Below are 25,113 nucleotides of genomic sequence, written 5' to 3'. Positions count from 1 at the left end.
CCTACCATTAAGTATATAAGTCCTGCTAAGGTTTGCTTTCCCAAAATGCAGCACCTGTACCTATCCAAATTAAACTCCATCTGCCATTCCCCAGCCCATTGGCCCATCCCCTTGACCAAGATCCCATTGTAATCTGAGGTTACCTTCTTTGCTGTCCAATACATCTCCAATTCCAGTGTCATCTGCACACTTACCAACCATACCCCATGTTCATATCCAAATCATTTATATAAATGACTAAAAGTAGCAGACCCAGAACCGACCCCTGTGTCACTCCATCAATCCAGGCCTCCAGTCTGAAAAACAACCCTCCACCACCACTGTCTGTCTTCTATCTTTGAGCCAGCTCTGTATCCAAATGGCTAACTCTCCCTGTATTTCGAACCTTGCTAACCAGACTTCCATGGGAACCCCAACAAACATCCCACTGAAAACAACACAGACCACGTTCACCGCTTCACCCCCATCTATCACCCCGTCATTTTCTCAAAAAACTCAATCAAGTTTGTGAGACATGACTTCCCACACACAAGCCATGTTGAATATCCTCAATCAGTCCTTGCCTTTCCAAATACATGTAAATCCCATCCCTCCGGATACCCTACAACAACTTGCCCACCACCAACATCAGGAACACTGGTCTACAGTCTCCTGGCCCATCCTCACCACCCTCCAAAACAACGGTACCATGTCAGCCAATCTCCAGTCTGTGGCTCCCCACCTATGACCATCAATGACACAAATATCTCACCTGTGACCATCAATGACACAAATATCTCAGCAAGGGTCCATCAATCATCACCCTAGCCTCCACAGAGTTGTAGGATACATCTGATCAGGTCCTGGGGATTTATCCACCCCCATGCATTTCAATACTTCCTCCTCTGTAATATGGACATTTTTCAAGATTTCACCATCTATTTCCCACATTCTATATCTTCCATGTCCTTCTCCACTAGAAAAAGGGTTGGCCCACTCAAGAACATAGGAGGAGGGAAGTTATGTGTGGAGTCAGAAAAAATGGGTGAGATTCTTAATGAGTACTTTGCTTTGGGATTCATCGAGGAGAGGAACACGATGGATGTTGAGGTTAGGGATAGATCTTTGATTACTTAGGTAAAGTTGGCATAAGGAGGCAAGAAGTGTTGGGTGTCTAAAAGGTATCAAGGTAGACAAGTCCTAGGTCCGAATGGAATCCATCCCAGCTTACTGAGGGAAGCGAGAGAGGAAACAGCTGGGGCCCTAACAGCATCTTTGAACATGAGTGAGGTCGCAGAGGACTGGAGAATTGCCAATGCTGTCCCCCACCCTGGTTCAAGAAGGGTAGCAAGGACAATCCAGGCAACCACAAACTGGTGAATCTGACGCCAGTGCGAGAAAATACTGAGGGACAGGATCTATTTACACCTGGAAGAAAATGGGCTTATTAATGATAGGCAGCATGGTTCCATGCAGGGAAGGTCATTTCTCACCAACTTAATAGAATTCCCTGAGGAAGCAACAGTCAGTATTTACGTGGGAAAGGATATGGAAGATATAGATTGTAGGGAAATAGATGGTGACATCTTGCAAAATGTCCACATTCAGAGGAGGAAGTGCTGGATGTCTTGAAATGGGTAAAGGTGAATAAATCCCAGGACCTGATCAGGTGTACCCGAGAACTCTGTGGGAAACTAGAGAAGTGATTGCTGGGCCTTTTGCTGAGATATTTGTATCATCAATAGTTACAGGTGAGGTGCCGAAAGACTGGAGGTTGGCAAACATGGTTCCACTGTTTAAGAAGGGCATTAAAGACAAGCCAGGAAACTATAGACCGGTGAGCCTGAGCTCGGTGCTGGGCAAGTTGTTGGAGGGATCCTGAGGGACAGGATGTACATGTATTTGGAAAGGCAAAGACTGATTAGGGACAGTCAACATTGTTTTGTGCGTGGGGAATCATGTCTCACAAACTTGATTGAGTTTTTTGAGCAAGTAACATGATGATGGCAGAGCAGTAGATGTGATCTATATGGATTTCCGTAAGGCGTTCGACAAAGTTCCCCATGGGAGACTGATTAGCAAGTTAGATCTCATGGAATACAGGGTAACTAGCCATTTGGATGCAGAACTGGCTCAAAGGTAGAAGACAGAGGGTGGTCGTGAGGGTGTTTTTCAGACTGGAGGCCTTTGACCAATGGAATGCCACAAGGATTGCTGCTGGGTCCTCTACTTTTTGTCATTTACATAAATGATTTGTTTGTGAGCATATGAGGTACAGTTAGTAAGTTTGCAGATGACACCAAAATTGGAGCTGTAGTGGACAGTAAAGAGGTTTCCTCAGATTATAACAGGACCTTGATCAGATGGGCCAATGAGCTGAGAAGTGACAGATGGAGTTTAATTCAGATAAATGTGAGGTGCTGCATTTTGGGAAAGCAAATCTTAGCAGGACTTAATGGTAAGGCCTAGGGAGTGTTGCTGAACAAAGAGACCTTGGAATGCAGGTTCATAGCTCCTTGAAAGTGGTGGAGTCGCAGGTAGATAGGATAGTGAAGAAGGCGTTTGGTATGCTTTCCTTTATTGGTCAGAGTATTGAGTACAGGAGTTGGGAGGTCATGTTGCGGCTGTATAGGACATTGGTTAGGCCACTGTTAGAATATTGCTTGCAATTCTGGTCTCCTTCCTATCGGAATGATGTTGTGAAACTTGAAAGGGTTCAGAAAAGATTTATAAGGAATTTGCCAAGGTTGGAGGATTTGAGCTATAGGGAGAGGCTGATCAGGCTGGGGCTGTTTTCCCTGGAGCGTCGGAGGCTGAGGGGTGACCTTATAGAGGTTTACAAAATTATGAGGGGCATGAATAGAGTAAATAGGCAAAGTCTTTTCCCTTGGGTGGGGGAGTCCAGAACTAGAGGGCATAGGTTTAGGGTGAGAGGGGAAAGATATAAGAGACCTATAGGGCAACTGTTTCACACAGAGGGTGTTAAGTGTATGGATTGAGCTGCCAGAAGAAGTGGTGGAGGTTGGTACAATTGCAACATTTAAGAGGCATTTGCATGGGTATATGAATAGGAAGGGTTTGAAGGGATATGGGACGGGTGCTGGCAGGTGGGACTGATTGGGTTGGGATATCTGGTTGGCATGGACGGGTTGGACAGTTTCCATGCTGTACATCTTTATCACTCTTATAGTCTCTAGTTCCACCAAATTGTACCAGATCTTATTACAGCCTTAATCCAATCCTGGACAAAACTGCTGAACTCCACATGAGAGGTTAAAGAGACTGGCTTTACCTTCAAGATTGTATGTAATGTCTAGTGAGGTGTGGCGTTTAGATCCCTTAGGATACTGAAGGAAAACCCCGCACTAGTTGGTGCAATACCTAGTACAAATGAAGATGCTTGTGGTTGTTCAGAGGTTGATCATTTCTGCCTCAGGACATTTTTAAGAGAGTTCCTCAGCGTAATACCCTGAGCTCAGTATCAATTACTTCAGTAGCCAGCAACCTATGTTCTTTATCTGCTATGGCATGCAGGTGAGTTAAGCCGAGATACCGCACATATGCTGGCCTTTCTAAGTCGGGCCCACCTGGATCTTAACATAGGAGAGAATTGATAAGATAACAAAGATCTGTCGTTCATTAAGTGTCTGGCCTTCCTTGGCCATATCCCAGTAATATCAACCATCATAAATGTCCTCAATGTTTACCTCAGCTAATTTTGCATGCCTTTCCCTGTAGTCTAGACTATCCATTATCTCCTCTCTCTTGAACATATTCTGCAGCTGCATGTTCACATCTGAGGTGACAAAAAAGTTGCTACCGTTTCAATTCTTGACAGCTCAAGATTATTCACTATAGGGACATGGCACTTCCTCTTCTTCAACAGATGCTAAATGAGTGACAACTTATAGCAATGCAGGCAATAGAAATGGAATTGTCGGCTAACTGAATTGCTGCAAAATGTACCTTTCAGGAGAGCCTTTGTGGACTTAGAAATCAATTTGTCACATAATATATTAATATTGTCCAAGAAATGCATCAATACAGCAGAAAATAGATAGTGTCTCATGGCAAAGGTCAAAACCAACAGCATGACTTCTGCAGTAGTCTTTGGGGAGCCTGGGAAATATAATTTATTGAAGACTTCAGTAAAAACATTTCCTGCTGTTCCCTCTCTAGATGTAGCACTCCCTTCAGTGTCCAAATTGCTTTCTTGTGCAACATCTGCAATAGAGATCAGTGAGACACCAGGGTTATGCCCTGGCTAACAGAGGATAGTAATGCGGAACGTAGGCAGCAATCACAGAGGATTTCTGCTAGCATTTTCCATCGGTTCTCGTCAACGCCGATCACCATGTGTAACCACTGTGCAGATCTGTGAGAGGTCAAATTGTATGCTGGCATGCACTATTGATGCCTGGGCATATGTGAATGCTTCCAGTTGCTGCAATGTGATGAATTATGGAATGTCATACCTGCATAATCATCTTCACACCCAGGGGCAACTGCAGCCACCCCAGGATCCTATACACTCATTTTGCTGCTTCCTGTTGAAGGAGAGAATCAAAGCATAATAAGAGATGACTACTTAGCAGATGATGACAATGAAGTGCACTCTTGCATATGAAGGTCTCAGCCTTATTGAAGGAAAAGGGAATATAACTTAATGTGGCCTCCTTTACCTTTTGCAAAGGCTCAGCATCCAGTTGCTCCCCCATTCTTCCTGCTGTCAGACATTGTTGAGATGGGACAGCATGGCTCTGAAAATGAATCGCTCCATTCTGGTTTATCACTACTGGAGCCTGACTGCACTGACCCTGTACTGCTTTTGAGGTTGCCACTGGGTGTCCATTGGTCCCTTATCTGTAATGTCCCACACCACTGTATCTTTTTGTTCTCTGTAGGTTTCATCCAGTTTGGAACCATTCTCACTGCTGACATTTGCCTGAGTCTGCAGCCAAGGGGTTAGCATGCTTTGTCGCCTGTAAAAGTTGCTCGGGGAACTGGCTTTTTGAAGCCTGGCTCAGTGCAGACCTTGTAACTGCACACAGGATGCTTTGGAACTAGTTGTATAAGTGATGGTGACCATGTTTGCAGAGGACAAAACAGTGCAGAGTTGTGCCAAGATGCCTGTTCAAGATGTGGCAGAAACAAAAACAACGCTCTATTCAGAGTGGTCCAGCACTCTGCTCAATTGCAGTCTGTATGCTCAGGAATTATGACATGACTCACTTTCACTGCTGCTATAGCTCAAACTGTGACCTCCTGCAGTGACTCCCCACCCTCACAGGCCCTCCATGTACTCTGTGGAAAGGTAATTGCATTAATCGGTATGTCAAGCTGAACTTGGCTGTGATCCGAGTATCTGCTTAAAGGCAAAGGAGTTGCAGCCTACTCCATGGGGAGATTGCTTCAAGTTATCTATTGCCCATGCTGGGCACCCAGGTGGCATTGAATTTTCACTACCCACTTCTAATTATCAACTCACTGAAAGTACTTTTGAGTATCTTCTTGAGATGGGCATATCTGGATTTTAAACCACCGTGATCCCTTTGAAATTAAGTGACATTGTGATTTGAGCAGCTTTTGTTTTAACAGTAAAATGGCTTCTCAATTATTTTTGAAGAAACTGTGTAATATGAAAATATAATATGTGAAGATCACTGTGATTGTAGAAAGTACCACGGTACTACATCCTGGATGATGAAATACAAACCTCAACAAGCAGCCCTTCCAACTAACTTTATCAATCAATCCAACCAATATTTCCTGCAGAAGTCAACTTATCATGCCTGTGTAGTCTCCTCGTGTCTGACTTCCATGTTTTGCCTGACCTAATATAACATGGGTTCACTGCCACTGTGACGCTTCTAAATCTTGATAATTTGTTGAAACCCAAATTGTTGGACTGCCATGAGTCACTATAAACCCCTTTTAGCACCAGTACCTGCAGCCATGATAGCTGCAATCTGCGCTTGAATTCATGTGAGCTTCTGATACTGTATTCAATGTTATGCTCACCCCCTGAAAAGGATCCGCAGACTGGCTACCCCAGATCATTAGGATCATTAGTGAGGAGGGTGCCTCTTTTTCTTTATTTGCCTTACCCCACGCACCCCACCACCTCCTGCCCATCAAATGTTTGCAACGAAATTAATTTAAAACTGATGCTTTGTGAATACATTTCTTCCATACTTAAATAAACTTATGTTTTAAAAGTGCCAATTTTTTAACCAAGCTTTCTTGAGCTATCAAGAATGAGTTCATCAATTACCATATATGAGGAGAATTAGTATCAAAGCACAGACCATATGGATTAGAAATAAGAGGTTAGTCCAAGAAGCTAAAAGTTCAAAAAACAGATTTGCAAATCAGTCACTGGATTGTTCACAAATTGTACATTGTGGTCATTGTAGTGGGGTTTACTAGCAACATTGACATTGAGAGTTGAACAGTCAATTTCAGCATGCTTAATCACAAGTTGGATGAGGTTTTGTTGTTCTGATTCCTTTTAATTGTGACTGAACTCCAGGGTTTAAGATGAGAGAGTTCTTCTGTCGTCCTATTCCTTTTACCTTGTTAGCTTCTACCCCTCAGACTGAGAAAATCCTTTTTCTGGATTAGTGGTGCTGGAAGAGCACAGCAGTTCACGCAGCATCCAAAGTGCAGCGAAATCGACGTTTCGGGCAAAAGCCCTTCATCAGGAATAAAGGCAGTGAGCGTGGAGAGATTATCTTTCCACGCCTTAGGCTCACTGCTTTTATTCCTGATGAAGGGCTTTTGCCCGAAACGTCGATTTCGCTGCACTTTGGATGCTGCCTGAACTGCTGTGCTCTTCCAGCACCACTAATCCAGAATCTGGTTTCCAGCATCTGCAGTCATTGTTTTTACCTGAGAGAATCCTTTATCTGCATAACAGAGGAAAGGGGTTACTTTAAACAACGTTAATTTTAAACAACATTAATTCTCTTTACCAGGCTAATACTCGCAGGTACGTTAACTCATTGGCATACGTGAGGTCATTTAAAGAAGCTTCTGAAGGGGCTGCCTTCAACACAAAATGTGTCCGCAATTTGGGACATAATCTGCGGGACAAGGCATGCTGTTGAGCAGAGAGTCATCAGCCCCTCATTACTTTTGTAGTCACCAGAGATCACAGACCAGTCTGTTTTGACTTTCTTCTTCCCCTTTGAAGGATTGCTGTTTGTCGTTCCCTTCATATCATTTGGTTTGACATTCCATGGATTTCTATCTCCATGCAGCCACTTATTTTAAATTAACAGCTATCATTCCTCATTTAAAAACTGATTTTAGAGTGAAAAATTTAAATGTCCACAGTACTTCATTGTTTTGACTTGTGGGTATTACGTCTTCTGGTTATACTGTACTGGAAGCTGAGATTTGCTGTTCAATTGTATACTGTGTAGTGCAAGTATTTTCATGGAGTTGGTCACTCTTTCCAGACTAAAAAGAATGGTTTCCAGCTCTGTGCAAAGTTCGGTGCCAAAACTCATACCAAGTTCAGCTCTCCATCCTCGTTGACAATGCTCACAGATCATTTGGCAGAGCATCCAATGCATTATACATTCCTGTCTGTAGGCTCATCAGCCTTTTCTATAGGTCATCCTTCCAACTTCCGATGTTTCCTTCACTGCAGACCTCATACATGACCTCTGCAGTAACAACCTGACAGCAGTGTTACCCTCTCCTCTTGGCCTAACTGCAGCCCCTCATGCCCAATGGATTACCACTTAGACATCCTGCTCCTAAACATGCATACTCTTTTCACTCTAGCATTGTATTCACTCTTGTTACTGGTCAGTAAATATTCCAATGCATTTTATGTTCCAGCTGGCTGAGCATGTAGATATACAAAGGGATCTGGATGTCTGCATCACTAAGTCACAAATTACAAATTTGTGCAATTACAAGTGGTATGTTAACCTTTATCACAAAAGATTTGAGTACAGAAGTAATAAAGGCATCCTTCAATTGCTTAGAATATCAGTTAGACCACATCTAAAGTACCATGTGCAGATTTGGTCTCCTTACCTCAAGATGCATATTTATCATAGATTGAAGTGCAATAAATGTTCACCAAATTTATGTTCTGAGGAAAGGCCACTTGACCCGAAACCTTAACTCTGTTTTCTATCCACAGATGCTGCTAGACCTGCTGAGCTTTTCCAGCAATTTCTGTTTTTGTTTCTGATTTACGGCATCCAAATTCTTTCGTTTTTCACCAGATTTTCTCCTGGGCTGGTCAGACTATCTAAAGAAGAGAGCTTGGGCACATTGTATTCTCTCGGTTTGGAAGAATAAGAGGTGACTGCTTTGAAACCTAAGCGATAGACAGAGCAGAATGAAAGAAGCTGTTGAACACAACTCCAAAATCAGGGAGCAAACCTGATAGCCTGAATGGATCACTCTGTGTTTCTATGAGATCCTAAGGTGATTTGTTAGATAGATTGGGTAATCAAAGGATATTTCCTCTATGGGAGAGAGTAGAACTAGGGGGCAGACTAAAAATAAGAGGCTCCTTTTTAAAGAAAAACAAGGAACTGTGATTGCTGGCAATTTGAAACAGAAACACAAAGAGCTGGAGAAAATCAATGAGTCTCACAGCATCTTTGAAGTGAAAGAACTGAAGAAGGGTCACTGGACTCAAAACTTTAATGCTGGCTTTCTCTCCACAGATGCTGCCAGACCTGCTGAACTTCTCCAGAATTTTCTGTTTTTGTTTTAGATTTCTTTTTAAGATGGAAATGAGGACGCTCTTCTTTCTCTCAGAGGGTCATTAGTATGTTGAATTCTTTTGCTTACAAAGTAGTGGAGGCTGAGTCAATGAATTTGTTTTAGCCGAGTTAAGTAGATTTTTGATATACAAGGATAAGGTTTAAGAGGGCAAACGGTAAAGTGGCCGCAACTAAATCAGCTACAAATGATGAAGCAGGCTCCAAAGGCAAGATTCCTGTGTTCTTACGAGCATTGATGTGGACTACTGTCAGAAGCCTACTGTTTGATTACTTAGAGAAGACCCAGTAGGAGTCATTAAATCCTGCCTGAGAGCTTCATTTAAAAATCCTTTATGCTGATGCTGATTTTAAATGGACTTCATCCTCTTGCTTCTCTACAGTAGGTTCTTCATTACAGATCATCCTATTTTCCTGTACAACAATGAAGTTCTCACCTAGAGTGTGGCTGCGTAAGCTGCAATATGTGAAAGTTAGTCATTATCACGAAAGGGTCGGTAACAGGTAGAAGTTCCACCTTAACCCTCCTTCTGCTGCAATGTCATCTTAAAGGGAAAGAAAAGATTGTGGATCCAATATTACTGGAAGGACACTCTGATGTACTTCTTTCATATCGTTCAATATCTGCAAGAAAAATAATTGATGCTTGGAAGCAAAAACTGTAAATTGCCTTTTTGCGATAATCAATTCTAAGCTGCTAATAGCTGTGCTGCAAGATATGTGTATGAGGTTGTAACACCAAGTGTGCAATGGTGAGGGCAATGCTATGAATGTGCAGTGTAAGTCACTATTGATTGAGATTATTGGCACTTAAATTAAGACAGTGGTGCATTGAATATATGTGAGCTAAAGGTTCTATTGTGAGGACACAACAGTTGAAGACACATTCACTGATTTTGGCTAGTACTGAGGTCATTGAACATCTGGTGGTATTGCATGTGATCTTCAGGGTTACACTGCTGATCCTGACAATGTTATATATTTGTCAGCTCCCTGTGTATCTTTGATGTCTTATTTGTCGCAGAACAATGCAGAGATGGTAATTGTTCTAAATCCACAATCCACAATACTTTAAAATATCTCAGAACTAACAGTATTTATATATAACGAGATGACCAAGCTTTTCTATGGAACATTTTCAGTTTTCTTTTGAGTTCCATGCACATACTTACGCACTCAAGGACAACTACACAAATCAATGGATAAAATAATATAGTCAAACACAGGTGCATCAAACTATTGAACACTATAGACAGTGACAGCTAACTGTTCCCATTATGTTAGAAGTGTCTGTCTTAAGGAGCTTCTGTTTCCTAATGGATAAATGATCTCTCTTTCCCTGTCCATTAGCTTCCACTGCTATGTCACAGAATCTTGGAGAATGCTTTCTGTCATCCAGTGCCATTGTTTGTTTCCTTCTCAGAGTAAACTGTCTTCCAATTCTAATCAAAATGTGCTTTCCTTTTAAGAGGCACAGATTGACTTCAGGTACCACAAGTAATCTTGAAATTATATCATCCTCTCAAGATTTCGTACTCCAGACTGAGACATGCAGCCACTCAACAGTGTACTCAATTTTGACTAAATCCTTTAAATTAACAAAAAATACAACATTGGCATGCTGCCTGCATCAGAAGAAATGCATGTGAGACAATTATAAATTTCAGTTCCCGTATATTTTCAAGTCTTATCAAATTATATGTTTTAGTGATTAATCTATCCTGCACTTGATTTATCCTATAAAATATTCATACTGTATACTCTATCCTCTCTTTAAGGAACATTGAGACACTATTCAGCCACAAAAAACATGTAGTATCTGAAATAAGTTCTAAACCGCAATATTTAAGTAGCTATTTATGATGTCCTATTTCAACATTTTTTATGAGGATGAATCATCTGATGAATATGGATTCAGATGATTGAAGATTTGTAGCGAAGAGTCCAGCTGAAAGATTGATTTAAAATGAAGAAGCACGTTAATATTTCTATGCCATTTTTTTCTCATGCTGTCATGACAATGTCAATCTAAACTGCACCCTGACAAAATGCAGCTTCATCATGTGTGACTCCAGGCAGTGAATGTTAGTGGACCATTTATCTTTTAGGGTATAACAGGTGAGCCTGGTCACACTCAATGTCAAGCCTCCCAGCAGGGACCTCCGGATAGATGGAACTTGGATTGATTTTCTACCTACCAGCACAGCTGAGCAGTTACACTTCCCATCTTTTCACTGGAAACCATTTCTAAATACAAATACGATGAATTTCTAAACCAACAGGAGTTCTGCCTATTTTCTGACACCAACTATTCAATGTATGTCACAACAGCAAACAGATGGTATAAGCAAAATCCATGGTTCACTGCCTCGGCTCACATGTGAAGAATAATCAGTTGGACAGTGTATGTCTTTCAGCAAGTGTCAGCCTTGGTTCAGTAATAGCACCTGAGTTAAAAGATCGAAAGTTTAAGTCTTCTCCCAAACATGTGAATAGCCAATCTTAGGCAGTCAGCTGTGTCTCGGTTGTACTTCTTGGGCCTTTCAATTAGAAGACTGAAGGTTCATATTCCAATCTCGAGACTAACATCACTTTTTTACTGAAGGTATCCAGCTTGTTGGCAGTCTGCGTTTTCAAAAGTGGCTGTAAAAGATCCCATTGTGTTGCAGTATTTGAAGGAGATCTAGCCAATATTTTATCCTCCCGCCAACAGATTATATGATATTGTTAGTTGTGGAGCATAGCTGTTTATCATTTGGCCTCTATGTTATCCATATTGCAACAGTGACTACATTTCAAAAGTACTTAATTCCTTGTCAAGTATGATAATTGCAACTCATGTCCTTTTGACTAAACTTTCAGTGTGGTGCTGAGGGATTAATACAGTGCCTAATTGTTCATCACTGTCTTTAGGATTTGATAGTAAAGCAAGATACCTATCTTTACAGGTGAATGTAAAATAATCCGATTTTACGGGAGTTATCACAGTGTCTTGTTTGACATTTATTCTTCAAACAATACTAGAGCACATTATTTAATTTTCTAAGTTATTTGATGGCCTTTACTGTTTTCATTGTGCCATGTTTGATGACAAAATAGCTATAATTATACTTACACCTTGACATTAACATTGCTACAAAAGTATCAACTATTTTCTTTAGAGATGCAGCCCAGATGAAGAATTAAAAGAGATAGCAAGGGAAAATGTAGAATAGTTACAGTTGTAAAATATGTTAGCCTTTCTGAGCTGTACAAAGTTAAAAAGCACACAACACCAGGTTATAGTCCAACAGGTTTAATTGGAAGCACAATAGCTTTTGGAGCAATGCTCCTTCATCACCTGATGAATGAGCAGTGCTCCAAAAGCTATTGTGCTTCCAATTAAACCTGTTGGACTATAACCTGGTGTTGTGTGATTTTGAACTTTGTACACCCCAGTCCAACACCAGCATCTCCAAATCATTTCTGAGCTGTGACATCCTAGACACATTTTACTTAGATGGCTTTATTTCCTGGTATAAAATATGTTCTCTAAATGTGATGTGTAGCTCAGGTTTTCTGCTGAATTGAAATCTTGAGTGAAAAGTTGGTGAAAGGACATGTCTACTGCAATTGAAATGAGCTGGCCCTTGTTTTGTTGATTGTCAGCTTAATCTTCATGCTGGAGGTGGTCTCTGGGCAATTTTTTCCCCGTTCTAATTAAGAGCTTACAATCTGGAATTTGGGTAGGTTTCATGCTTCTTCAAGAGTTAAATACCTCGAGGCTTTCTCAGTTGAAGAATGCCAGTGAACATGGATATTCATGAAATGAAGGCATTTCCGCAGCTTCCAGAAAAGCAAGTACTCACATCAACAATGTAATGTCAATGGATCTGAGCAAGATTGACATTCAGTAGATGAAATTCTTACCTGTTACAAATATGTCCTTTGATTAAAGAACCTTGGTGCATTATATCTATAACTCACTGGTCATGGGGGAGTTTTGTCATTTTGTCAAATTGTAGAGCCCTGCTATGTCTTTGTCATTTTCCAGTGGAGAGTTGGCTTGTTGGAGTAAATGATGCATCCATGACTTGTTTAATGCACACAGCTATTTGTTATTATCACAGGGGTAGCCTGGAATAGCCGCTATGTATCAGAAATTCAGGGTAGTTTTTTCCGTATGCAGTAGTTGGAAATGAGGCGTCCATTGAAATCTTCTTTAACATCCATGGTTTATTCATTGCTATTTATATTCCGCACTTCAAGTTTTTAATTAATCATTTGGTAGTCATTTAGAATTTGAAATTGCAGAGAAAAAGACACACTTTTTTAAAGTTGTTCAGCTAGAGTCAAGGTATGTGCAAAGGGAGATTCAGCTGGCATCTGTAGCTAAATGGCCTGTGCAATAGTGGCCAGTTGTCATTAACAAAGGTCTTCTGCTTGGCAATAACTATGTGATTGACTAGGGTGGCATGGTGGCTCAATGGTTAGCATTGCTGCCTCAGAATGCCAGAGACCTGAGTTCAATTCCAACCTCAAGCAATTTGCACATTCTCCCGTGTCTGCATGGGTTTCCTTCCACAATCCATAGATGTGCAGGTCAGGTGAATTGGCCATGTTAAATTGTTAGGTACATTTGTCAGGGGTAAATGTAGGAGAATGGGTCTGGACTCTTTGGGCTTGTTGGGCCAAAGGGCCTGCTTCTGTACTGTAGGGAATCTAATCTAGTGACTGCTAGGGAGCTTGACAGTGAATGCTATCTCAGTAAGTCGTAATATGTTAAGTAAGCTGAATATGAAAAGAATTATACTGACAAACAATTTAAGATTGGTAGTCAGGCACATAATGTGGTTCACTTGCATGCACTGGACGCTACATATCTTAATACACAATGTCCTTTTTTGCAGAACGAAGCAATGTATACACACACTGCACCTGTTTCAATTCAATAAAATAGATGACATCTTTTCTCTGGTTAATTTCTCAAGGCAATTCCTTGATCAGTCGACCTGCCTGGTTTAAATTTTAACCGATGCTTGGTAGTTAACTATCGACCTCATTAATTGGTTCATTCTCCATGGTAACACCTCCCCCAAACAAAGTCTTGCCAATCAACCAGAATGTCAACAACTCAGAAGCTTTTTTTCCCATTTAAGTGATAGATCCCATATAGAATGGGCCACATGTGCTATATGCCAAGACTGACACTGGTATAAGTGCATAAGTCTTTACACATCTTTCATGAGATCTACTCAGGAAAGTAGCACAACATGATGCCGTCTATGCATGATACACTTCTGAGCAATTATACAAGACATTCTGGCAACAGACTAATTCACTAAGCTTCCTTTTCTAAGTGAGTTTTGAGAAGATTTGTAGCTCAGGTTGGGGTTCTGGATCTAGGTTTGCCCACTGAGCTGGAAGGTTCATTTTCAGACATTTTGTCACCATACTAGGTAATATCTTCAGTGATCCTCTGGACGAAGCATTGCTGATGCTTCCTGCTTTCTATTTATATGTTTGGTTTCTTTGGATTGTTGATATAATTTCCATTTCTTTTTCTCAGGGGTGGTAAATGGTGTCCAAGTCAATGTGTTTGTTGATAGAATTCCGGTTAGAATGCCATGCTTCCAGGAATTCTCATGTGAGTCTCTGTTTGGCTTGTCCTAGGATGAATGCGTTGTCCCTGTCAAAGTGGTGTCCTTCCTCATCTGTATTTAAGGATATTAGTGAGAGAAGGTAATGTTGTTTTGTGGCTAGTTGATGTTCGTGTATCCTGGTGACTAGTTTTCTGCCTGTTTGTCCAATGTAGTTTTTGTTACAGTGCTTGCATGGTATTTTGTAAATGACATTAGTTTTGTTGTTGTCTGTATAGGGTCTTTCAAGTTCATTAGCTGTTGTTTTAGTGTGTTGGTGGGTGTGTGGGTTACTATGATGTCTATAAAGACAACAAGCATAACTAATGTCATTTACAAAATACCATGCAAGAACTGTAACAAACAGGCAGAAACTAGCCACCAGGATACATGAAAACCAACTAGCCACAAAATGGCATGACACTTTCTCACTATTATCCTTATATGAGGAAGGACACCACTTCGACAGGGACAACACATCCCACCAAGGGAGGGAGTTCCTAGATATTCTTACAGAGCATGGGTTTGTGGAAAAACACTATGTTGTTGTATTTGGCCTCGGTCATACGTTTTTAAGAATAATAGTCAAGTCCTCCAAAGAAACAGATCCATGCTATCACTGCTCATGTCAGTATCTTTCATGCCCCCAAGAATCTATCCTAGGTGTCCTCCTCTGTTTCACATTGATATGCTGCTTCTTAACCACATTATTATAAAAAAGATATATTGTCAACACTTAACTCTACCTAACCACAATCTCTCTTGACTGCTGCACTGTTGCTAATTAATGATCTGTCTGACTTTCAAGATTGGGAGAAAGTGAGGACTGCAGATGCTGGTGATCAGAGTCAAAAGTCTGGAGCTGAAAAAGCACAGTCTGTCAGGCAGCATCCTAATGAAGGGCTTTTGCCTAAATGTCATTTCCCCTGCTTCTCAGATACTGCCTGACTGTGTTTTTCCAGCCCCACACTTTTTGACTCTGACTTTCAAGAGCAGAAATTTTTTTAGTTAAATATTGAAAACTGATGTGCCATTCCAAACTCTGTTCACTAGCTATGGTTCATCTCTCTCCCTCTTTCTCTCTAGCAACTATTTGAGACCAAAACAGATTGTTTGCAACTTTGACCTCATATTTGACCCCAAGAAGAGCTTTCAACCACATACTCATGCATTGCTCAGACCATCTTTTTCCAAAGATCCAATTTTATCCGCTACAGTTAATCTGCTGCTGAAAAAGGCAGAGTTTTGAGAGTACTCAGCGGCCCCAGAGTTCTTTGCAAGTGGTAAGGCAAAATGAACAAAAGAAGCAATCAAAACTAAAACTGGATATATAGATTGTACAAACACTGCATTAATGACAATGCTTGTAAGAAAGCTATAGTGCACATTAAATGCCAACACGGTGACAAAGTTACAAATAGCTACCTCCTCACCATGTGCAATTCACAAAAAGAGAAGCTAAGAATAATTGACGGTGCTAATGTATAGTCCTGCATGATATGAATTGGGGGTCAGTTTAGCTCAGTTGGCTGGATGGTTGGCTTACGATGCAAGGTGGTGCCAACAGCAGGAGTTTGTTTCCTGCAATATACAAGTAATCTGTGATCATTGGTAACACATTTTAAAGCTGAAAATGTGTTGCTGGAAAAGCGCAGCAGGTCAGGCAGCATCCAAGGAACAGGAGATTCGACGTTTCGGGCATAAGCCCTTCTTCAGGATATGTGTAAGTTTATTTCAAAGGTGTGGCCATTGTCATTTCCAGCTGTAATTTCACTAACTTTATGTAGAAGTCTGTGAATAAGACTTAGTATGAATTCATACTAATCAATATCGTAAGCTAAAAGATTATTCCTTGTCCCTTATATCTCTCTCTGAGGGTTGATTTGCTTACTGGGCTGGATGACTAGTATCTGGGGTAGAATAAAATGAACAATGGACATTCAAATCCTGCACATAAAGGATTGAATTTTTGCTTTGCTATGCTTAATGCAGACAAGTATCCTTCAAATTGTATAACCACACGGAACTCTGCAACAGACAGACATGTCTGTGGTCCCCATAGATTATGCCTAAAATCACAGTTCTTTTTAATAATAATAAATACATGTTAATTTAGAGTCATAAAATCATTTAGCATGGAAACAGACCTTTTGGTACAAATCATTCATGCCGACCAAGTTTCTCAAACTAAACTAGTGCCACTTGCCTGTGTTTGGCCCCTATCCCTCAATCATGTGTATGTCCAATGTTGTTTAAATTTTGTAACTGTGCCTGTATCTACCACTTCCTCTGGCAGTACATTCTACATATGACCCTCAAGTCCCTTTTAAATCTTTCTCCTCTCACCTTTTGAATTCCCCCACTCTTGTTAGATTATAAAGACCAAGTTGCGTTTTAAATCACCCGTGGTGAAATTTCTTGCTACTGTAATAGCATGAGCTAATCACGTCACTTATGCAGGCGATCATCATACGTGTTTCCTGTAAATATCAATGTCAATGTGGTCTGTAAATATCCCTACAGAAATCCTCAAATAGCAGAAACAATGTTGTCAGTCATTTTCTGGAATGAATATGGCTTTTTAACCACATGTTGAGACTCTCCTCTTCCCAAACCCATGGAAATTGACCATCAATGATTAGTGAGGAAATGACTGTGAGTAGGACACTGGAGGGTTCCCAGGCGGAAGATGAGGCGCTCTTCCTCCAACCGTCGTGTTGTTATGTTCTGGCGATGGAGGAGTCCAAGGATCTGCATGTCTTCGGTGGAGTGGGTGGGAGAGTTAAAGTGTTGAGCCACGGGGTGGTTGGGTTGGTTGGTCCGGGTGTCCCAGAGGTGTTCCTTGAAGCGTTCTGCAAGCAGGCGGCCTGTCTCCCCAATATAGAGGAGGCCACATCGGGTGCAGCGGATGCAATAGATGATGTGTGTGGAGGTGCAGGTGAATTTGTGGCGGATATGGAAGGATCCCTTGGGGCCTTGGAGAGAAGTAAGGGAGGAGGTGTGGGCGCAAGTTTTACATTTCCTGCAGTTGCAGGGGAAGGTGCCGGGAGTGGAGGTTGGGTTGGTGGGGGGTGTGGACCTGACGAGGGAGTCACGAAGGGAGTGGTCTTTGCGGAACGCTGATAGGGGAGGGGAGGGAAATATATCCCTGGTGGTGGGGTCCGTTTGGAGTTGGCGGAAATGACGGCGGATGATACGCTGTATACGGAGGTTGGTGGGGTGGTAGGTGAGAACCAGTGGGGTTTTGTCTTGGTGGCGGTTGGAGGGGCGGGGCTCAAGGGCGGAGGAGTGGGAAGTGGAGGAGATGTGGTGGAGTGCATCGTCGATCACGTCTGGGGGAATCTGCGGTCCTTGAAGAAGGAGGCCATCTGGGCTGGTATTGGAACTGGTCCTCCTGGGAGCAGATGCGGCGGAGACGAAGAAAAGAAATTGGGAATATGGGATGGAGTTTTTACAGGGGGCAGGGTGGGAGGAGGTGTAGTCCAGGTAGCTGTGGGAGTCAGTCGGTTTATAGTAGATGTCTGTGTTGAGTTGGTCGCCCGAGATAGAAATGGAAAGGTCTAGGAAGGGGAGGGAGGAGTCTGAGACAGTCCAGGTGAATTTGAGGTTGGGATGGAAGGTGTTAACCTACTGTTAGTTCTTGGATTATGCCACTCTCCAGTGATAGGTCACTGAAAAAACGCAACTTCCAGCTTAGGAGCAAAGATCAGTTTATGTGAATTAAAGCTGAAAGAGAAAATAAAATGTTTGAAAGTATGACTTTCTCTGTACATACAACAATGTGCTTCTGTGAAAGTATAGTCTTTGTTGCTTTTTTATTCAAGGTTGTTTGAGTTTTGAACCATTAAAAGAAAAAACAAGGAAAATTTTCTGATTTATAGCTGTCTTGGGCATCCATTATCACAAAGGTGATTCCTTAAACCAACACTCCCCATCCAGGGACTGATAATTGTAGGGAAACTGTAGACCCAGAATTGCAAGTGACAATTTTCAATACCATAGTTTTAATGATGGGCAAATTGTTAGCCTCAGTATAACATAATTGTGTTCAAGAGCTCTTTCGGTGCTGTGCATCAAGAAATTAGTCCCAGACCATGTGTATAATTACAAAGAAACTTAGAATTTTTATAGCCTTGTATGTGACAAATGATGGCTTCTATCTTGATATAATCAGCATTGGCATGTCAAAAGAATTGGTGAGGTGATAATTTAAGTTTTTCTGTTGTTATAAACCACTGAGAGAATTAATGATCTTTCGCAGCATTGCCCATTTAAGCTCTGTATCCTAAAATCCTAGCCTCTTTCGATTCAGATAGAAATTACACAAATATATCAACTAACTAAGAATGCCTTTCTTGTAAACCCAGCAAGTGATAGATACTGCAACCTGCCTCCCGCCATCCTGAGGAAATCCAATGATCACTGTTTAACACTGTAATGTGGAAATAGAATTCTTTAATACCATATATTTTCTATTGCAACAAACAATGTCAAATTCAAAGACTGAAACATTCTACAGCTTAAAGTATCTAATGCTAATATCAAACAACAGAACGTGAGATAGATGCTAAAGGAAAATTCTTATATTTTTATTACTTTTCACTGCCTACTTTATCTACAGTCTCAAGGCAGCACCTTCTTACCTCAGCACGCACACGCACACATACACACACACACACACCCTGCACACATACACAAATGCACTTATGCACAGACACACGTGGGCAGACATAATATTTAAAATCTGATTGAAGATTTGTAGCTCGGGTATCCGTTGTTGTGGTTCTGCTCGCCGAGCTGGAAGTTTTTGCTGCAAACGTTTCGTTCCCTGGCTAGGGAACATCATCAGTGCTGTTGGAGCCTCGTGTGAAGCGCTGCTTTGATGTTTCTTCCGGTATTTATATTGGTTTGTTCTTGCCGCTTCGGGTGTCAGTTTCAGCTGCAGTGATTTGTATGTGGGGTCCAGGTCGATGTGTCTGTTGATGCATGTTCTTGCCGTTTCTGGGTGTCAGTTTCAGCTGTAGTGGTTTGTATATGGTGTCCAGGTCAATGTGTCTGTTGATGGAGTTTGGGGATGAATGCCATGCTTCTAGGAATTCTCTGGCTGTTCTCTGTCTGGCTTGTCCTATGATAGTGGTGTTTTCCCAGTCAAAGTCCCATTCCTAGACGTGTTAGTAGAGAGAACACCCAACGGAGAATTCACCACAAGGGTACACAGGAAACCAACACACACAGACCAAGTCTTAAACTATGAAAGTAACCACCCCAACACACACAAACGAAGCTGCATCAGGACACTATTCAAAAGGGCCACAACACACTGCAGTACACCAGAACTGCGAAAAGAGGAAGAGGAACATCTATACAAGGTATTCGCCAAAAACGGATACCCACGCAACTTTATCACCAGATGCCTAAGGGATAGACCGAGGAACGAGGACATGCCACAACCAAAAGGACTAGCCACTCTACCATACGTCAGGAGCGTCTCAGAACTGACAGCCAGACTACTGCGACCCTTAGGACTCATAACATCCACGCTCAGACAACAACTCACTAGAACAAAGGACCCAATACCCAGCATGAGCCAAACTAACGTAGTTTACAAAATACCATGCAAGGACTGCACAAAACACAATATAGGACAAACAGGAAGACAGCTAACAATCCGCATCCATGAACATCAGCTAGCCACAAAACGACACGACCAGCTATCTCTAGTAGCCATACACTCAGACAACCAGCAACATGAATTTGACTGGGAAAACACCACTATCATAGGACAAGCCAGACAGAGAACAGCCAGAGAATTCCTAGAAGCATGGCATTCATCCCCAAACTCCATCAACAGACACATTGACCTGGACACCATATACAAACCACTACAGCTGAAACTGACACCCGGAAATGGCAAGAACATCCATCAACAGACACATCGACCTGGACCCCACATACAAATCACTGCAGCTGAAACTGACACCGGAAGCGGCAAGAACAAACCAATATAAATACCGGAAGAAACATCAAAGCAGCGCTTCACACGAGGCTCCAACAGCACTGATGATGTTCCCTAGCCAGGGAACGAAACGTTTGCAGCAAAAACTTCCAGCTCGGCGAGCAGAACCACAACAGACATAATATTTTCATTTCGAGAGCTCTCTGGAGAAGATTGCTTATTTGGTATCAACTCATATCAAATTATATGGAATTTTGTAGCATGGCCTGGTCCTCTGTATCTGGCTCCATTTCCATTAAATCTGATTGGACCTTTTTATTGGCACAGGTGGAAATGGATGTTAATGGACCAATAGGCTTAGTTTCCAACAAGGCAGGTTCATTTTCGATACTTGTCAAAGAAGAAAGAGTATTCCATCGATGCATTTTTGTCTTAACATGTTTCTTTTCATTACAACGCATACGATCTCCATGTTTGTTTGAATGACGCTGCAATTGAACAGCTTTTACATCATATACGTCATCAGATGCAAAATGTCTTTTTCCTGTGGTTGTGTATTTTATTTCTTCTGGTTTACCTTTGATGCATTCAACAGATTTGATGTCCAGTCCTGTGCCAAAAAGACTTGGACTTATCTGCACATTTTGTTTTGCTTCAATCCCCTTAATTTTAGCAGACTCCAACCCTACCAAGAAAACAAAAGAAAATATTTAATTTGTTGACATATTGTTTATCCTTTCTCCAAACATCAAACAACAGTGACTAGTTAACAGAGCAGTTTAATTTTCATCTACATGACTCTTAGCATATACATGTAATCACTGGCCTCTATTGTTAATTGATTTTCAACCTGTATTGAAATAAGTTCTTGAATATACCAATAGAGCTATACAAAGAAGAACTGCCCTATCTTAAATAAAATGAATTGAATAATGGATAAGGAGCAAAACCTCAAGTTTCTATCTTCCTTTCTATTTTATGATCAGCGTATCAAATGTATTTTTTGTACTAGAGTTGCCCCTTGAAATGATTTATTCCAGTGATTCTAGGGGCACATTAGGGTGAATTTTTATAAGTGGATTTTTCAATGGAACAAGGATTCATTGGTTAAATGCTTGTGCCCTTGCCAGTATTGTGCCTCAATGGGAAGATATACCAAAATCACAAATGTACTCTTGTTCTGCAACCATACCTAGAATATCATGCTGCTAAATGTCCACTATCCTGACAATAGTTACAACACTATCTTCCTACATAGTCTACAGGTTCAGCTCTCTTTGAGACAGTAGACTGAACTAGGGTTTGGCTGCTTGGCAACAAGGAATGTTACACGGTTAATGACAATTTCAGCTGCTCAACAACATGTCTTTTTTTTTCAATGAAAGCTATGTTGCAGTTAGGAGCCAACCACTAATGTCACAAGGAAATGGCACTTCTGCTTGCTCTGCTTAGGTTCAACAGGTCAAGCTTTGCTAGAATGTTGCTGTGATTCATGATGGCCGACTCCCTCCTTCACAATTTGGACAGTTGTAGATCTAGGAGTTGTAGATGCTGGAGATCAGAGTCGAGGATGTAGTGCTGGAAAGTACAGCACATCAGGCAGCATCCGAGGAGCAGGAGAATCGATGTTTTGGGCATAAGCCCTCCATCATGTGCCCAGGTCCTGATGGACTTTATTCAAGAATATTAAAAGAAATGACTAGTCAGAGTGCGATGCAGGAAAATGTAAAATAACCATTTGTAAGTAACTTCCATCTATCAGATCTTTAAAATTAAAATTAATACATCCCGGCATCATGTTTGAATACATTAGTGTCTCTAACTTGGATGTTCGTAATTCGGGGACCTCCCTTCCACCCCACCCCCCAACACACAGTGAGATAGTTGTTGCCTTAGTTTTAATTATCTATATTTCCTGAGATTCAGGAAAAATTCTATTAAACTGGAATACAGTTAATTGTAATTTCTTTACTCAAAATGGGAGGAGAGCAGGAAGCAGGGAATAACAGGCTTAACATCAGGGAAAATGTCAGAAGTTATAAAGAAGTTATAACAGGCCACTTGGATAAACTCTCAATAATCAGGTACATCAACGTGGTTTTGTGAATGGGAAATCACATTTAACCATCTATTAGAGTTCTTTGAGGAAGGAACATGTCCCATGGATAAAAGGGAACTGATGAATGTATTGTATTTCGATTTCCAGAAGGATAAGTGTCTGTCAAAACCACAGCTCAGAATATCAACAATACTGGGGACATTTTTAGTCCTTAATTCTCGATAAAAATTTATTCTCCTCTGTTTCCTTATCCTTATACTCCCATCACCTTACAAAAAAGTAAAAGAGCCTTTACTTTAATTGTTTCTGTACCTGCATGATAACTTTCTGAGTTCCATGCACCAGTACACCAAGTCTCTCTATACACGAATATTCAAACATTTTACAGATTTACTTTGCCATTCTTACTATGAAAGTGAATAATTTCTCATCCACACGGAATCACAGAATTGTCATGGTACAGATGGATACCCAATTGGCCCATTGAGTCTGCACTGGATGTCTGAGCGTTTTTATCCTAGTGTCAGACTCCTGCCTATTCTCCACAATGCCGCACATTTGTTTTCAATTTAAATAATTGTTCAATGCCCTCTCGAACGTTTTAATTCACCTTCCCTCCATCACACTTCCAGGCAGTGCATTCCAGATCCTAACTATGTGCTGCATGAATTTCATTTTTCTCACTTTTTGCTTTTTTTGCAAAATGCCTTGAAGGTGTACCCTCTGGTTCTCAATCCCTTTAAGAGCAGGCACAAGTTTCTCCCTGTCTATTCTGTACACACCACTCACAATTTCCAAAACTTCTATCAAATCTCCCAACAGCCTTCTCCTCTCCAGCAAAACAGTCTCAACCTCTCGGATCTATCTTCACAGCTGAAATTTCTCATCACTGAAACTATTCTCATAGGCCTTTCTGTACTCTGTCCAATGCATTCATATCCTTCTAAAAGTGTGGCACCCAGAACTGTATGCCATCCTCCAAATGAGATATAACCAGTATCCTGTATAGGTTCAGAATAGCCTCCCTGCTCTTGACCCCTATATCCGTATTAATGAAGACCCGATTACTGCATACTTCATAAACAGCTCTTTCTACTTGTCATGGCTCCATTAATGAATTATGCAGACAAACAACTGGTTCTTTCTGCTCCTGCAGACATTAAAAATCGTATCTCTTATAGAATCACAGTCATAGAGATGTACAGCAAGGAAACAAACCTTTGGTCCAACTCGTCCATGCCGACCAGATATCCCAACCCAATCTTTCCACTACTTCCTCTGGCAGTTCATTCCATACATGTACCACCCTCTGCGTGAAAAAGTTGTCCCTTAGGTCTCTTTTATATCTTTCCCCTCTCATCCTAAACCTATGCCCTCTAGTTCTGGACTCCCCCACCAGCGAAAAAACTTTGTCTATTTATCCGATTATGCCTCTCATGATTTTGTAAACCTCTATAAATTAACTCCTCAGCCTCCGCTGCTCCAGGGAAAACAGCCCCAGCCTATTCAGCCTCTCCCTATAGCTCAAAATCTCCAACCCTGGCAACATTCTTGTAAATCATTTCTGAACCCTTTCAACTTTCCGATAGGAAGGAGATCTTATATTGTCTGCCCATTTCTTTCCTACCAAACTGCACCACCCACACCTTTCTACATTGAATTTATCTGCCCTAAATGCCCACGTCACTAAGTTGTCAATGTTTTCTGAACTGTCTTCTTACATCTATAATTCTTCTGAATTTTGTAACATCTGCAAGCTTTGAAAATATCTCCTGCAAAAAAATCCCCAGTGTCAACCAAAGGGGAGCACTATTGTAAACCTCACTCTAGATGAAAATCTGTTTCCTGTCACTCAATCAAGAATAAAATGGACAGCAGTAATCACATCCTCAAGAAGCTTTAATAAATTAATTAAACCATTTCCTTTTCATAAAACCATGTTGGTGCTGTCTTATCCTTTTATATTGTTCTAAATGCATTATTATGACTTCCTTAATGATAGTTTCCAACATTTTCCCAGCAACTGTTGTCAGATAACTACCCTGTTCTCCCTCTCCCTTCTTTCTTGAAGAGCAATGTTACATTTGCCTACTTCTAATATGCTGGACTGGTGTTTTTAAAATGGAATTTTGCAAAATCATAACTTTTGCACCCACTATCTCTATAGCTACCTCTTTTGAAATCCCAGGATGTAGATCAAGAGAGTTTAGGATTTGTTAGCTTTTAGTCTCTTAAGTTTCTCTAATTCATTTCCTCCACTAATATTAATCACTTTTACATTCCTCACCCTTGTTAGCTCCTTGATTAATCAACAGTTCTCCTATGTATTTGTGTAGTCTACTGTGAAGATGGGTACAAATAATAATTTCTCCTGTCTCTTCCTCCAAGGGACCAACATCTATTTTAGCCACCCACTTCCTTTCTTCACAAATTTAAAAACTTTTCAGATTTTCTTTTAAATTCCTGGTTAGTTCATTCTCCTGTTCTTTTTACACTTCTCGCCTGGCTTTTGATCACCCAGTTTTTTTTCTAAACACTCCCAACTCTCAGCCTTTCAACTATTCTTTACAACCTTATAACCTTATCCCATTCACTGATCAACTACTACCATTGGTCTCCTTTTTACTATCAATGAGTTGGACTGGGGTGTACAAAGTTAAAAATCACACAACACCAGGTTATAGTCCAACAGGTTTAATTGGATGCACTAGCTTTCGGAGCGACCCTCCTTCATCAGGTGGTTGTGAT

Source organism: Hemiscyllium ocellatum, chromosome 11 (assembly GCF_020745735.1).
Source record: "Hemiscyllium ocellatum isolate sHemOce1 chromosome 11, sHemOce1.pat.X.cur, whole genome shotgun sequence".
NCBI lineage: Eukaryota > Metazoa > Chordata > Chondrichthyes > Orectolobiformes > Hemiscylliidae > Hemiscyllium > Hemiscyllium ocellatum.
The sequence above is the reverse complement of the archived record's forward strand: the minus strand, read 5'-3'. Positions refer to the sequence as shown.